Source organism: Narcine bancroftii, chromosome 8, assembly GCF_036971445.1.
Source record: "Narcine bancroftii isolate sNarBan1 chromosome 8, sNarBan1.hap1, whole genome shotgun sequence".
Taxonomy (NCBI): Eukaryota; Metazoa; Chordata; class Chondrichthyes; order Torpediniformes; family Narcinidae; genus Narcine; species Narcine bancroftii.
This window is the reverse complement of record NC_091476.1, coordinates 162,499,113-162,516,664: the sequence shown is the minus strand read 5'-3', so window position 1 is coordinate 162,516,664 and position 17,552 is coordinate 162,499,113. Positions and strand designations below refer to the sequence as shown.

The 17,552-nt window shown below is 40.2% G+C and overlaps 1 long non-coding RNA gene across 3 annotated transcripts in view; it reads left to right on the top strand.

The window, feature by feature from the left end:
- Positions 1-39: 39 nt before the first annotated feature.
- LOC138741531 (uncharacterized) overlaps positions 40-17,552 on the top strand; it is an 80,117-nt gene continuing 62,604 nt past the window's right edge. For all 3 annotated transcript variants that reach the window (XR_011343556.1, XR_011343555.1, XR_011343554.1), the window contains exons 1-2: positions 40-367; positions 4,626-4,753. This is a non-coding gene — a long non-coding RNA (uncharacterized lncRNA). The remainder of the gene's footprint in view (positions 368-4,625; positions 4,754-17,552) is intronic.

Below are 17,552 nucleotides of genomic sequence, written 5' to 3'. Positions count from 1 at the left end.
TTTCGGCAGGGCCGCTACGTCACAATGTGGGCGGTGCCACTCATTGGCCGGGCGGGAGGGGAGGAGGGGTCATGATGGCGACTTGCACCTGCCGCAGCCCAAGCGGCCTGGCCCGCTCATTGCCGACAGTCGGGAGCAGGAGTTCGATTCTAATTCGAGGGATGAGGTGGGCGCCGGCCTCGTTCGTGGGGATGTAATCTCCCTCTCGAGCGGTTCCAGCCACCTGACAAAAGAGCCAGGCCAGGGTCACCATTAAATGTCCAGGACTCCACCCAGCTTCTCCAATTGCCCTCAGGACGTGAGGGAATCCTATTGCAGCACAGGCATGAATGAAAAGTGTGAGAATATCCTGAGAGAGGACAAAGTGGTAAGTTTACGTAGACCATTACTGAGTGTAATGGGAGTAAAACACATGAAAGTCTGCAGAAGTATAAACACAATGCTGGAGGTCCAACAAAGCCTCAACCTCTTCAAGGTATGACAAAATGCCCAAAAGGTTGGTGATGTATCTGTATCTTTGCTTTGTTTGACCTGCTGAGTTTCTCCAGCATTGAGTTTTTACCCTGAGTACAATTTTGTTTTGCTAATTGTGCCTCACCCACAGGAAAAAGAGTCTCGGGGTTTTTCTTTATATTGATGCCATTCAATCAATTACATTTCATTCACAATTTGTCATATTGGTGTTTACCGTCTCAGGGTTGATGTCATGTATGCTCCCTGACAATCAATCTAAACTTTGAACCCGGGAGGGCAGCATAGGTTCACGAGGTTTAATTCCTGGGATGGCAGGACTGTCACATGTTGGAAGATTGGAGCGAGTGGGCTTGGAAACACTGGAATTTAGAAGGATCTGATTGAAAGATATAATTTATGAAGGGATTGGACAGGAAGCATGTTCCCGATGTTGGGGAGTCCAGAACCAGAGGCCACAGTTTAAGAAATAAGGGGTAGGCCATTTTAGAATGGAGTTGAGGAAAAACTTTTTCACCCAGAGAGTTGTGGAACTGTGGAATGCTCAGCCTCAGAAGGCAGTGGAGGCTAATTCTCTGGATGCTTTCAAGAAAGCGTTAGATAGAGCTCTTAAAGATAGTGGAGTCGAGGGATATGGGGAGAAGGTAGGAACGGGGTACTACTGATTGTGAATGATCGGCCATGATCACAGTGAATGGCTCGAAGGGATGAATGACCTACTCCTGCACCTATTGTCTAACTCCATCAATGGAATGGTTTTGTGTTGCTCTGGAAAATCATCATTGTTCCCTGGACCCCAGCAACCAACATCAGGCCAAATCTCCCAGACAATCAATGATCCCATCACTTTAGGAGATCTCTCCTGCACATCCTCCAGCCTGATAGTGCTCTAACCCTGTACTACCAGTTTCCAACTCCTACAAAGAGGACAACTATGGTAGACTCCACCGAACTTATCATTCCTTTCTCTCAGATTCTTCATCTCAGCTGTTCTTGAGAGGAGGCTTTCCACTCCAGGAAGCACAGCAATCCCAATATTTCTGTGGTTGATTGAGCTCTTGCTCGCCTCTCTTTCACTTTCTGCACTTCTGTACTCACTTTACCTCCCCTTCTCCCTCCAGATAGGACAGAGGTAGAGTTGCCTTGGTCCTTACCTTTCATCTTACCTAACTCTGCTTCTATTTGTCATTTCTGCCAGCTCCAACATGATATAATTGCTAGCCACATCTACTCCTGACCACTCTTTTCTGCATTCTGCAGGGTCCATTCTCTCTAGGACTCCCTGTTTTCCTCATCCCTTTTCCTTGCAATCTTAGCAGGGTAAACATCTGTCCTTCCCTCACCACCATCCAGTGATCTAAGCAGCCCTTCCAGATGAGTCAGGAATTCACATGCACCTGCTCCTACCTTATCTATTGCATTATGTGCTCTTGTTGTGGTCTTCAGTACTTCAGCGAGACCAAGCCCAGATGAGGCAACTGCTTTACCAAGCACCTGTGCTTTGTCTACAATCGCCATCTTGAGTTCCCAGTTACAAGCCATTTTAACTCCTCTCCCCATTCCCACATTAACGTGTCTATCCTTGAATTCCTCTTCCACTGCCAGTGTACGGCCAAATGCAGTCTAGAGGAACAGTGCTTCATGTTTTACATGGGTATTCTACAACACAACAGCATGAACATTTAATTCTTCAACTCATGTAACCCATATCCTTTCATTTCCTTTCTCACTCTAATCTACCCAGGTTCATTCATACACAACCTTCCTTCCACCCCCCACCCCTTATTATACCATTTTGTTCTTTTTGAACCTGTGACAGTCATGTCTATGAAAAATTATAATGTTGTTGGTGCATTTGTTCCAATTTGTTTACTGATCATCTGATTGCACAAGTACAAGCCTATGCAACAGTGTTCTCTGGTCCACAGTCCACAACCAGATATAACACATATACACACATACAGAATAAGCAATACGTATGGGAGACAACTATAAATATGTAAAAATAAATAATTATTCTTTAATAAATAATAAGAGTCTCAGCTGGTTGGTGTGAGCAGTTTATTTAGTCATTCAGCATTCTCATTGTCTGTGGGAAGCTCTTTTCTCAGCCTGGTGGTCCTGGCTCTGATTCTTCTGTATCTCTTTCCTGATGGGAGTACTGAAAGATGCTGTGCACAGGTTGGTAGGGGTCCTCCACAATTTTGTGCATCCTCGTCTGACAACAATCTCCATAGATCACATCAGTGGGGAAGAAGGAGGTCCCAGTGATCCTCTCTACCTCTCTTACAGTCCTGTGGATTGTCCTCCTATCCACTTCTCTACAGCAGCCATACCACACTATGATGCAGCTGGCCAGGATGCCCTCAATAGAGCTCCCGTATACAGTTGACATGATGTGGCTGGTAGCCTTGCCCACTTCAGTCTTCCCAGGAAGAGCAGTAATTGTGCCTTTCTGACAAGTGAGGTGATGTGAGTCCAGGATAGGTCACTTGTTAAATAGACTCTGCAGAACTTGGTGCTCTCTCTACTACTGAGCTATTGATGTGTAGTGGAAGGTGGCTGTTCCTGGTCCTCCTGAAGTCTACAATAATCTCCTCCGTCTTGTCCATATTGAGACTCACGTTGTTATCCTCGTATCTTATCGCAAGATTTTCCACCTCTTTTCTATAGTGAGACTCATCATTGATGCTGATGAGGCCAACTACTGTCATGTTATCTGCGAACTTGATGACACTTGGAGCTGGATCTGGTGATGCAGTTGTGGGTCAGTGGCATGAATAGGAGTGAATGAGCACATAGCCCTGAGCTGCACCAGTGCTCAATGTGATGATGCTCGACGTTCTGCTACTGACCTGGACAGACTGGTCTTTCTGTTAGGAATTTCAGAACTCAGTTACATAGGGGGGTGTTGGGTTGCAGATAGAACAGCTTCTCTGCCAGCCTCAGGGGAATGATCATGTTTAATGCCGAGCTGAAGTCAATGAACTGCAGCCTGGCATGTGAGGTGTCATTCTCCAGGTGAGTCAGAATGGAGTGGAGGGTCAAGGCTATAGTATCATAAGTAGAATGGTTTCACCTATAGGTGAATTGAAATAGGTCCAGTGTCTCTGGGAGGTGCTCTTTGATGAGTTCCATCACCCAATGCTCAAAGCTTTTCATAATAGTGGAGGTCAGTGTAATGGGATGGTAGTCATTGAAACATGTTATTTGCCCTCTTTAGTACCGGGATGATGGTGGCTGTCTTGAAACCTGCAGGAATAATAGACTGCTGCAGTGAGGGGTTAAAGGCATTGATAAAGACCCCTGTCAGTTGGTCTTTCATAACTAGAGCACACTAACTATGTGGCCCATGAATGAAATTTAGATGATGTATGCCTGTACTTATTAGAATTTAGAATGAAGGGGGATCTCATTGAAACATATTTAATGTTGAAAGGTATGGACATAGCAGATGCATAAAAGTTTTTTTTTCATGGTGGGCAAGTCTAGGACAAGAGGGCACAACTTCAGATTTGTAGGGCATCTACTTAAAATAGAGAGACGTTGGAATTTCATTATCCAGAAAAGGGTGGTGAATTTATGGAATTTGTTGCCACAGGTGGTGTGGAGGCCAGGTCACTTAACAGAGAGATTAATAGGTTCTTGATTAGCCAAGGGATCAAAGGTTATGGGGAGAAGGCCAGACATGGGGCTCTGGGAAAATGGATCAGCTCATGATTAAATGACAAAGCAGTCTCGATGATCTGAATAGCCTATTTCTGCTCCTATGTCTCATGGTCACCCATTAATTTTATAGATAACTTTATAGTTATGTGTTAACATGAAATACTCGCAAAACATATTTAAATGACTGAGTTACAAATGTGCAAAATAGTGATTAGTTAATATTTGCAACATTATGCAAACAATAGTTCTTCAATCAAACAAGACCTACTGTTAAATAGATTATTCAGTACAAGGATTGCAAATATTCTAATCTGCATTGGCAACTTTAGAGCCCATAACTCTCAAGAATCCATCCAAACAGCAAAAGCCTGCATAGAAATAATAAGTAATCATATGATAGATACTTCACAAAATTATAAGCAGAAATAAAATCCATCCTAGGCTATTTAAGAGAAATTAAAAGGTTTTTTTGCAATTATTAACAGGATCATCAGTCAGAACAAGATTTAATGCCCTATTCTAACTGCCTTTGAGAGGGTGGTGGTGATGCTTTCTTGAACTGCTCTTGTGCTGGATTCAACAGAATAACTTTCAAGGTTACATTAGAGGGCAGGTAAGAATAAATAATGTTGTTGTTGGCCTGGTATCATACACAAGCAAGACCAGGCAAAGGCCACTGATTTCCTTTCCTCAAGGGCATCAGTGAATGGGATTGTATTTTGTGATGCCAATTTCCTTAATTCTAGATTATTTTATTAAATTAAATGAATGTAGCCTTGCATTGTCATACTGCGTTTGGATCATTCAACCAAGTCTGTCAATCGCATGGGACAATTTTTTTTTCAAAAGGTTTGCTTCCTGAAAAAAAATTGGGGATTATTTAGACCACACATGTCAAACTCTGGCCCGCGGGCCAAATTTTGCCCGCGATATAATTATATTTGGCCCGCAAGATCATATTAAATATATATTAGAGTTGGCCCGCTGGCCGCCGCGCCAGTATAGCGCATGCACACTGAAGGTGAAAATGAAGACGCTGGAGGTGTGGAGGGATCTCAGAGTCCCGAATCCCGGGGATCGGAGCGCCACACTCAGCCCGCCCGGCTCCCGGACACACACGCGGCTGGAGTTGGGGACCATCCTCGCTGGGTCTGCGCTTCAGCGGCGACGCCGGACTGAACGTCTCGTTGGCGATGCCTTCCCCCTCGCTCCGTGTGCGGCAGACCCTGCCTCCCGCTCCTTTTGTTGGAGACAAGCCCAGCGCCATGAGATCGCAGTTTAATCCCTCTCCAACCATGGGAGGGGGGGTGGGAGCAACGCGCTCTTCTCAGCCAATTCCTCCACCGCCCCGGACGCCGACGTTTCAACGGGGAGGTTCGGGTGACTTCGTCAGGCGACCGACCTGTTGGTCCAACACAAGGGGAGAGCGTACAAACTCCACACAGACAGCACCTGAACTCGGGTGAACGTGGAGCTGTGACCCCACATTCCACATCAGGACTGTTTGTAAGATTGTGAGCAGTGAGACGGAAGCTTAGTTTGTTCCTGTGATTTAAGCCTTTTTTGGAGTGGGAGGGGGGTCCTTCTCTGACCACTTGCCTAACAATTAACCTAATCAGATGTGGAGTTACCACAATACAACAGTTCTCAACCTTTTTCTTTCCACTCGCGTCCCTGTGCCATTGGTGCTCTGTGATTAGTAAGGGATTGCTTAAGGTGGTCTGTGGGTGGAAAGAAAAAGTTTGAAGACCACTGCTTTAATCATCCCTCATTGACTCGTCATGTGCACGGTTTCAGATCTCCAAAGGAAATGGGCCAATGACAATGACAATGAAAGAGTTTATTCAAAACTATTATTAAACATTTATTTTAATAAGAAAAAGTTTAACATTACATATGTTGAAAGAAGAGAAAACATGCAGATGTTGTTGAAAATTTTCAATAAATATTTAGTTCGGCCCTCGGCTTAGTCCAAGTTTTTAATTTTGGCCCTCCGTGATTTTGAGTTTGACACTCCTGATTTAGACATTCAACATGGTCCACGAACACATGCTGCCCAATTAGACCAAATTGATATACAACCCCAGTACGTTTTTGAAGGGTTTGAGGAAACAGAAGCCCCTGGGAAAGACTCTTGTAGAAACAGGGAGAATGTACAAATTCCTTACAGACACCACAAGATTCCGACCCCAGTCTAGATCGCTGGCGCTGTAACAGTACGCTAAATGTGCCACCAAGGATGATAGATAACTTCAAGCTGAACACAAAGATAATTTCAGATTTGCTGTATCATGTAGGTTATTGGAGAAACTTAAATGACTTTTTACTGAATTTAGCTGGCACATTCTATGAGCTCAACTGATCTAAAAATGTTTTTCCACTGATTTTCTTTGTTATCAGCATCTGATGCCTCTTGTGTCAGTATCCATCAATGTTTGGTCAGTATTGATGGATTCCAGTTGCCTTGATACTGCTTTTCCATGGTCACAATGTCCTGATGAAACCTTTCATTATGTTTGTCACTGCAGTCCAAATGCCAATGCAGAAAATTAATTTTCTTTTTTTTTAATATTTTTTTATTTTTCACACTGTGAACCATATCAACCAAAATATATACAAACATTTCTCATTAAATATACACAGTGGCATTTTCTCCCTTTTTTTCCCCCCCTACCTTGCCTCCCCCCTTCCCACCCCCTCCAAAACCAATAAATATTCAATATATACAATACAATAAAACCATTAAACAATGTCATCATACAATGAAAAATAAACAAGAAGAATGTGTCATCTACTTTTACACACTGGACCAAGTCGTTTTGTCTTCTTATCATTTTAGGGGGTGGAGGTCTGAGGCAAGCCCTCTCTGTTATGTTCCATGTATGGTTCCCAAATTTGTTCAAATAATGTGACTTTATTTTTTAAATTATATGTTATTTTTTCCAATGGAATACATTTATTCATTTCCATGTACCATTGCTGTATTCTCAGACTCTTCCATTTTCCAAGTTGACATCATACATTTTTTTGCTACTGCTAAAGCTATCATAATAAATCTTTTTTGCACTTTATCCAGTTTGAGTCCTAATTCCTTATATTACTTAGAAGAAAGATCTCTGGATTTTTTGATATGTTATTTTTTGTGATTTTATTTAATATCTGATTTCGATCTTCCCAAAACATTTTCACTTTCTCACATGCCCAAATTGCATGTACTGTTGTTTCCATTTCCTTTTTACAGCGAAAACATCTATCTGATAATGTTGGATCCCATTTTTTTTTTTTTAACTTTTGGGGCATGATATATAACCTGTGTAACCAATTATACTGTATCATGCGTAACCTTGTGTTTATTATATTCTTCATAGTTCCAGAACATAACTTTTCCCATGTTTAAATCCTTTTCCCACTTTTGTTTGGGTTTATAGCTTATTTCATCATTTTCCTTATCTTGCAGGTTAATGTACGTGTTCATTATAAATCTTTTGATTATCATCGTGTCTGTAATCATATATTCAAAGCTGCTTCCTTCTGGTAATCTCAGTCTGTTTCCCAATTTATCCTTTAAATAAGCTTTCAGTTGATGATATGCAAACATTGTACCATGAGTTATTCCATATTTATACTTCAGCTGTTCAAATGTTAATAAATTATTTTCCAAAGAACAATTTTCTATTCTTTTGATTCCTTTTCTCTCCCATTCTCTAAAGGAAAGGTTATCTATTGTAAAAGGGATTAGCTGATTTTGCATCATTAATACTTTTGGTATTTGGTAATTTGTTTTTTTCCTTTCTAAGTGGATCTTCTTCCATATATTGAGTAAATGATGCAATACTGGTGAACTTTTATATTGTACCAGCTTTTCATCCCACTTATAAAGTATATGTTCAGGTACTTTCTCCCCTATTTTATCTAGCTTTATCTTAGTCCAGTCTGGTTTTTCCCTTATACTTTAATTGTGCGGCTCTATAATAATTTTTAAAGTTTGGTAACTGCAAACCACCTTGGTTGTACCTCTCTGTTAATTTATCTAACACTATCCTCGGTTTCCCCCCTTTCCACAAGAATTTCCTTATTATTCTCTTTAGTTCATTAAAGAATTTCTCTGTTAAGGGAATTGGTAATGATTGAAATAAGTATTGTATCCTTGGGAAGACATTCATTTTAATGCAATTTACCCTCCCTATCAACGTTAGCGGTAATTCTTTCCAATGTTCTAAGTCTTCCTGCAATTTCTTTATTAGTGGCTGATAATTTAGTTTGTACAGGTGGCTTAAGTTATTATCTATTACCTAGGTGTCGGATTGCTTAAATGGTGATTTTTAAAAAATTCTCTATAATCCGTGTTACTCATTGGCATCACTTCACTTTTATTTGCGTTGATCTTGTACCCTGATATTTCTCTATTCTCCTTCAATTTCTTATGTAATTCTTTTATTGATATTTCTGGTTCTGTTAAGTATACTATGATGTCATCTGCAAATAAACTGATTTTATACTCCTTCTCCTTTATTTTTATCCCTTTTATTTTATTTTCTGTTCTTATCAGTTCTGCCAATGGTTCTATTGCTAAAGCGAACAGTGAGGGGGATAATGAACATCCCTGTGGAGTTGACCTACTTAATTTAAATTGGTTCGCTACATATCCATTTACTGTTACCTTCGCCAATGGTCCATTATATAATGCTTTAATCCAATTAATATATTTTTCTGGTAGATTGAACCTCTGTAATACTTTAAATAAATAATTCCATTCTACTCTGTCAAAGGCTTTTTCTGTGTCTAAAGCAACAGCCACTGTTGGCTTCTTATTTCCTTGAACTGCATGAATTAGATTAATAAGTTTACAGACATCCACTGTTCGTCTTTTCTTAATAAATCCAGTTTGATCTTGTTTTTCTATTTTTGGTACACAATCGGCCAATCTGTATGCTAATAATTTCACTATTATAATCTGAATTAAGTAGAGATATTGGTCTATATGATACTGGTGTTAGTGGATCCTTCCTCTTTGGTATCACTGTAATTATTGCTGTCTTACATGAATCTGGCAAGTTTTGTGTTTCTTCTATCTGGTTCATTACTTCGAGGAGAGGAGGAATTAATAACTCTTTAAATGTTTTATAGAATTCCATTGGGAATCCATCCTCTCCAGGTGTTTTATTGTCGGGCAACTTTTTAAATATATCCTGTGCTTCCTCTCTTTCAAATGGTTTTATCAGTTTGTTTTGTTCCTCTTCTTGCAATTTCAGCAGTTCAATTTTAGCTAAAAACTCTTCTATTTTATCATCTTTCCCCTAGTTCTCATTTTGGCATAATTGTTCATAAAATTCCTTAAAGATCTCATTAATCTCTATTGGATTATATGTAATTTGTTTGTCCTTTTTCCTTGATGCCAATACAGTTCTTTTAGCTTGTTCTGTTTTAAGTTTCCAGGCTAATATTTTATTTGTTTTTTCTCCCAGTTCGTAATACTTTTGCTTTATTTTCATTATGTTCTTCTCCACCTTGTACATTTGTAATGTTTTGCATTTTATTTTTTTGTCCGCTCCTTTTCATTATACCATCCCTTTTTACTAGTTCCTTTTCTGTACTATCTCCCTTTCCAACTGCTCTATTTCCCGATTGTAGTCCTTTTTCATCTTAGTTACGTAACTTCTTTTCTGCCCTCTAATGAAGGCTTTCATTGCGTCCCATAATATAAATTTGTCTTTCACTGGTTCCGTATTTATTTCAAAATATGTTTTAATTTGGCATTCAATAAACTCTCTAAATTCCTGCCTTTTAAGTAGCATGGAGTTTAACCTCCATCTATTTGTTCTTGGTGGGATGTCCTCCAGTTCTATTGCTAATAACAGGGGTGAGCAATCAGATAGTAATCTAGCTTTATATTCAGTTTTCCTAACTCTCCCTTGAATATGGGCCAACAACAAAAACATATCAATCCTTGAGTATGTTTTATGCCTACTTAAATAATATGAGTATTCCTTCTCTCTTGGGTGCTGTCTCCTCCATATATTGATACACCTTTTTAAACTCAATGTATGACAACCCATTTAAAACATAAAATACTTCAACAACTCCCAGATCCAATATTCCCTTAAATAGGTTTCATTCCCTGCCTTGATTTAACCATAAATTTGGCTACTTTATTCTTTTTACTAGTCTTTTGTCCAGTTTTATCCAACATTGGATCCAAATTAAGGTTAAAATCCCCTCCTATCAATATATTTCTTTGTGTATCTACAATCTTCAAAAAAATATCTTGCATAAACTTTTGATCCTCCTCATTAAGTGCATATATATTGAGCAAATTCCAAAATTCTGAGTATATCTGACACTTTATCATTACATACCTCCCTGCTGGATCTATTATTTCCTCCTCTATTTTGATTGGTACATTTTTATTAATTAATATAGCTACACCTCTAGCTTTTGAATTATATGATGCTGCCGCTACGTGTCCCACCCAGTCTCTCTTTAATTTGTTATGTTCCACTTCAGCTAGATGCTTTTCCTGCACAAATGCTATATCTATTTTTTTCTTTTTTCAGTAAATTTAATAGCCTCTTCCTTTTAATTTGGTTATGTATTCCATTAATGTTTATAGTCATATAGTTCAATGTGACCATCTCATATCCTGTTTACACCTCATTTCCGCTTCTTCACCACCATCCCCCTTTTCCCCATTTTCATCTCTCAGTTTTCCCTTTTTAAATTCAATATATGAGAACACATTTAAAACATAAAATACTTCAACAACTCCCACATCCAATATTCCCTTAACCCCAAATATTCCCCCCCACCTCTCTGAGTTTCCCCTTATCCCTTGCCGGGCAACCACAACTCCCCTTTCCATTTGGATTGCGAAACTGCTCGCAAGCGTCAACTGATTTCGCAGTGACAGTTATTCTCTCCTCCCACAACCCCCCCCCCATAAAACATTTTTTATTACACATATAACAAAGTTCTCCTTTTTTTCCCCTTACTTCCTTCCTTCCCTTCTCTTTCCCTTCTTTAGATCTTTACATGTACATTGTTTTTACATCTTTATATATATTTTATTGCCATTCTTCTTTCTTATTGCATCTCTTCATTGCTCCTTCTGTCCTGCAAGCTTTCTGCAAATTCTTGTGCTTCCTCTGGATCCAAGACAGTCTGTTTTGCTCCCTGGGGATAAATATTTTAAGCACAGCTGGATATCTTAACATGAATTTATAACCTTTTTTCCATAGGATCGATTTTGTGGTATTAAACCTCCTTCCTCTTCTTTAAGAGTTCAAAACTTATGTCTGGGTGAAAAAATATTTTTTGACTCTTGTTTATTGTTTAGTGTTCTGTGTGCCCTCTCTATTTCCATGCCTTATTGCATTTCTGTCATTTTCAGGACCTTCAGGATCCATTCTTTTATAAATTTCTTCATATCTGTGCCGCCTTCATCTTTCTTTAGGCCCACTATTTTTATGTTGTTTCACCTACTATAATTTTCCAACATATCAATTTTCTGAGCTAACAACTCTCATGTCTCTTTAATTTTTTTATCACTTTCTTCCAATTTTCCTCAAGTCGTTTACTTCCATTTCTACAGCCGTTTCTCCTTCTTCCACATTTTCTACTCTTTTCCCTATTTCTGTCATGACTAGCTCTAATCTTTGCATTTTATCTTCTGTTCTTTTCATTTTTCTCTTAATTGCACTAAATTCTAATGACAACCATTCTTTTAATGCTCTCATTTGTTCCTCAAAAAAGGCTTTATCTCTATTCTGTCCATCTGTTTTACCTTCTATCTCTCTGTGAAGATCTTGGTCTTCTTCTGTGTCTGTACCTATGTTTGTGTCTTCTTCTCTTCTTTGTATCTGTGTCTCTTCTGATTTTCCTGATGAGTTGCTTGTCTCACTTTGTCGGGCCTCTTCTTGCTTGGCCTCTTGCTGTTGATCTTCTTCTTCTGAGCTGCTCATCTGTTAAGCCTCCTGCTGCTGCTCCTCTTTCCTTTCACCCCATTGACTTTCCTTCTCACCTGGTACTTCACTCCCTCTCCTGCTGCTTTTCTCATCTTCCAGCTGAGAGCCCTGGTGTCAGGCGTCCCTCGGCAGGTCGCGCAGTGGTTGCCTGCTCCTCGGCTGAGCACCCCTTCCCGTCGGTGTTTTCCTTCACCTTAGATTGTGCACTGCGCACTTTTGTCATCTTTGCAGTCCATCGGTCAGGGGCTCGCGACTCCATGGGGCCGTCACCAACCTTGGAGATTGGGCGCAATTCTCCACCACGGCTCCCTGTTCCTTCGTGTAGGTAAGGCCTTCTCCTTTCTTTTCCTGTGTCTTTCTTCTTTTTTTCCCCATTTTACTTTTTTCTTCTTAGGTGCCATTTTCTTTCTCTTCTCTGCAACTTTATTTTTTATTTCTTATATTTTATATTTATTGAACTTTGTCTTTTCTTAACTATTTTTCTTCTTTTCTGGAGAGCGCTGGTTTTACCCTACAGGCCACTACTCCATCACGTGACTCAACCCAGAAAATGAATTTTCAATGACATGTTGCACTTCGTGGTTTCCTATGCTTGGTAGACTTAAAATATGACAGGAAGTCACTAAAATAGGTTACAACTTAAAAGAAAGTATATGATAAGAAAATCTTATTTGCAGGATTAGCAGGCCCCCAAACCCTAGGGTTTTGGGAAGCAAAATCTTCATTGTCAAGTGTTATCAGATAATTATTATGGTTCCAATGGTCTAGACAAAGGATGTTTTTAAAGGAGAAATGATAGAGCTCCACAGCTTTATACACAGATAGACACTAAGAACTTTCATCGAGATGTCTTATTTCGTGACAAGTAATCTATAGAGCAACAGAGTTCATACTGTAAGGGATGAAATGGAGATGTTACAATAAATTAACTCAAAGATTGTGTCCCAGCAATCAATTCAAATAGCACTGCAGGGAATAGGTGGTTAATGTAAGAAAAAATGAGTAATCCATGAAGAAGCATCAAAGCAAGACATTTACTATATCGTAATTTGTTTTAAGTCTGATAGGTACTACTAAAGATGTATTATAATATACTAAGTGGCTCCAACCAATTCTCAGCAAGTATTTTGCAGCAGTTTGTTTTCCATGGAATAAGCGCCAATCATTTTGCTTCCTTCAATCTTCAAACTCTTGTTTATTGTCCGATGAACACATGCATTTGTTATATGCTAATACAGAGATATACCTCCCTGAGGTATATGAGCAATTTACTAAGTTTATTGCTTACTTAATTAAGCACAATAGATTATACAATGCAAGTGTGCTTATTTTCACTTTACAGTTCACATTATTTATTGTCAGCAAACTGGGGCAAATGACCTTTAGTCTCAATACATGTGCTTGTGTTAGATTGGAGAAAATCTCAAATATAATCTCAAGATTGAACAATGGGTAAAGGTGGATACCACAAAGAGCCTTTCCATAGCTCTCAGTCGTCTTCAACATTTTCAATTGAATTGAATAAATTGTTTATTTTCATGTTTTCTAAGATGCAATAAAATGTTTTATTTTATGTGCTATCCAGGCAAGTCAACCCATACTTAAATACAGTAGATCATGTAATATATAAAAGTCCAGATTATTATGCTGTGGAAAAAAAAGGTGCGGGGAATAGAATTGCTTGGACAAAGTGCCGGATGTAGAGAAAAGTACAGTTAAATAGTGCAGGGTCTTAACCTTTGACCAATGAAAGATCTATTCAAGAATCTGATAACAGCAGGAAAGAAACTGTCCTGAATCTGGAAGTTCATGCTTTCAAGCTCAGATATCTTTTGTTCAATGGAAGTGCAGAGAAGAGAGCGTGACTAGGGTGGTATAATCCTTTAATGTGTTGCCAGCTTTCTGGAGGAAGTTGGATGTCTAGATAGAGTTAATGGACAAGATTAGTTTGTGTGATGGCTTGAACTGCAATCACAACTCTGCAGCTTCTTGCAGTATTGGGCAGAACAGTTCAAGTACCAAGCTATGATGCATCTGGATAGGATACTTTCCATGGTGCATCTATAAAAATTGGTAAGTGATCTTGGAAACATAACAGATTTCCTAAGGGTTAATTTTAAAAAGTTTTAACTTTAAAAAAAAATTAAACACACAGCACAGTAACAGACCATTTCAGCCCGCAAGTCTGTGCTGCCCAATTCACACCCAATGAACCTACACCCTGGGTACTTTTTTTTTTTGAAGGCTGGGAGGAAAGCGGAGTCCCTGGGGAAAACCCACGCAGACACGGTGAGAATGTACAAACTCCTTAAAGACAAACTCCATACAGACAGTGCGGGATTCGAATCCTGGTCCCGATCACTGCCGCTGTAAAGGCATTGCACTAACCGCTACACCAACTGTGCCACTCTATCTTCTGTGGAAGTAGAGTTGTTAATGTGCATTGTTTTCCATAAAATCAACATTATTTTAGGTATCAGTAGAAAATCCTTCCAGTGATTACCTTATAGTATGCCAGAAAGTGAAAAATGCCTTACAAACAATTGTAAGATATTTTGATATTGTTTAGAAAAGGCAAATAAACAACTAATTCTTGAGTATTTTTAAAAAATTCATTAGTTATTGGTATGATTAGCTGTCATTTCATAATTAATTTATAGATGTCCATTACAAAGCATATAGACCGATAAAAGAAATGTTCTCTACTTGGAAAGATTTGTCCTGTACAACTATCCCACATTTAGCCATTGCTTTTGGCTATTGTCTATTCCAGTTTACAGAACATCACAATTGATGTAGTTTCCCATCACTGTTCTCATGAAGTCTAAGTAATGACCAAATGGTGTTCTTGCTCATCACTTATCATCATCAACTAGTAGTAAACATAAGATTCTTCTGGTGTGTTGAAGCAGCATTGTTTTGTCCTAATTGTTTGCAGCGAAGTCCCAAAAGGATTTCATCCTGAATGGTCTCAGCATTTCTTTGGCTTGGCTTCGCGGACGAAGATTTATGGAGGGGGTAAAAGTCCACGTCAGCTGCAGGCTCGTTTGTGGCTGACAAGTCCGATGCGGGACAGGCAGACACGGTTGCAGCGGCTGCAGGGGAAAATTGGTTGGTTGGGGTTGGGTGTTGGGTTTTTCCTCCTTTGCCTTTTGTCAGTGAGGTGGGCTCTGCAGTCTTCTTCAAAGGAGGTTGCTGCCCGCCAAACTGTGAGGCGCCAAGATGCACGGTTTGAGGCGATATCAGCCCACTGGCGGTGGTCAATGTGGCAGGCACCAAGAGATTTCTTTCGGCAGTCCTTGTACCTTTTCTTTGGTGCACCTCTGTCACGGTGGCCAGTGGAGAGCTCGCCATATAACACGATCTTGGGAAGGCGATGGTCCTCCATTCTGGAGACGTGACCCACCCAGCGCAGCTGGATCTTCAGCAGCGTGGACTCGATGATGTCGACCTCTGCCATCTCGAGTACTTTGACGTTAGGGATGAAAGCGCTCCAGTGGATGTTGAGGATGGAGCGGAGACAACGCTGGTGGAAGCGTTCTAGGAGCCGTAGGTGATGCCGGTAGAGGACCCATGATTCGGAGCCGAACAGGAGTGTGGGTATGACAACGGCACTGTATACACTTATCTTTGTGAGGATTTTCAGTTGGTTGTTTTTCCAGACTCTTTTGTGTAGTCTTCCAAAGGCGCTATTTGCCTTGGCGAGTCTGTTGTCTATCTCCTTGTCGATCCTTGCATCTGATGAAATGGTGCAGCCGAGATAGGTAAACTGGTTGACCGTTTTGAGTTTTGTGTGCCCGATGGAGATGTGGGGGGGCTGGTAGTCATGGTGGGGAGCTGGCTGATGGAGGATCTCAGTTTTCTTCAGGCTGACTTCCAGGCCAAACATTTTGGCAGTTTCCGCAAAGCAGGACGTCAAGCGCTGAAGAGCTGGCTCTGAATGGGCAACTAAAGCGGCATCGTCTGCAAAGAGTAGTTCACGGACAAGTTTCTCTTGTGTCTTGGTGTGAGCTTGCAGGCGCCTCAGATTGAAGAGACTGCCATCCGTGCGGTACCGGATGTAAACAGCGTCTTCACTGTTGAGGTCTTTCATGGCTTGGTTCAGCATCATGCTGAAGAAGATTGAAAAGAGGGTTGGTGTGAGAACACAGCCTTGCTTCACGCCATTGTTAATGGAGAAGGGTTCAGAGAGCTCATTGCTGTATCTGACCCAACCTTTTTGGTTTTCGTGCAGTTGGATAATCATGTTGAGGAACTTTGGGGGACATCCGAGGCGCTCTAGTATTTGCCAAAGCCCTTTCCTGCTCACGGTGTCGAAGGCTTTGGTGAGGTCAACAAAGGTGATGTAGAGTCCTTTGTTTTGTTCTCTGCACTTTTCTTGGAGCTGTCTGAGGGCAAAGACCATGTCAGTAGTTCCTCTGTTTGCGCGAAAGCCGCACTGTGATTCTGGGAGAATATTCTCGGCGACACTAGGTATTATTCTATTTAGTAGAATCCTAGAGAAGATTTTGCCTGCAATGGAGAGCAGCGTGATTCCCCTGTAGTTTGAGCAGTCTGATTTCTCACCTTTGTTTTTGTACAGGGTAATGATGGTGGCATCACGAAGGTCCTGTGGCAGTTTTCCTTGGTCATCAGAAAAATGAGAATACAACTATTATTTATGAATCTCCTGTCCGGATGACTCAACAGTTGAAAAGCTAAAATATAATCAGTTCTGAATTGTCAACCTGAATCATTAATTCTTTTTTTATTTTGTGACATAGATGCTGGCCAAACTGTTGGGCATTCATTATTCTGTTTTTATTTCAATTTTCCAACATTTGCAGTGTTTTGCTTTGCTAGAGCTTTGTATTTCATGGTTCTATTTTTTCTCTTACCCTTTCTCTTCTCTGTTTTACATTTATTCCTTTTTACCTCTCCCAGATAGATCATTCTCCAGTCTTCATTCTTCAACATTCTCACTCATCTGGCAGCATCATGTGTCATTCCGTCTCACTTATTTTCCCCTTGTTGACTGTGCCTTTTCCCCTTCTCTACAACTTCAAACATGGTTTCCAACTTCCCTTAGTTCCAAAGAAAAATCATAGTGCTAAAATGTTAAACAAAAACCAAAATGCTGGATGAACTCAGCTAACCAGGAAGCATCTGTGGAGGCAAAGGAAAAGTTGATGTTTCAGGTCAAGATCCTATATCAAGACTGAGAGTGTAGTGGGGAGATAGCAATATAAAGAAATGAGAGGGAGAGGGGAGAAGGGACTCAAGGTGGGGTGGGGTCAGGCAGCATCCATTGGTCAACATTTCAGGTCAGGACCCTTTATGGAGAATGTCTTGCTAAAGGGTCTTGTCCCAAACTTTGACTATTTCTATCTATGGATGCTGCCTGGCCCTTTGAGTTCCTCCAGCTTCTCTTGATTTACTACTGCACGTCAATGCCATTCAGGTTGCCAATGA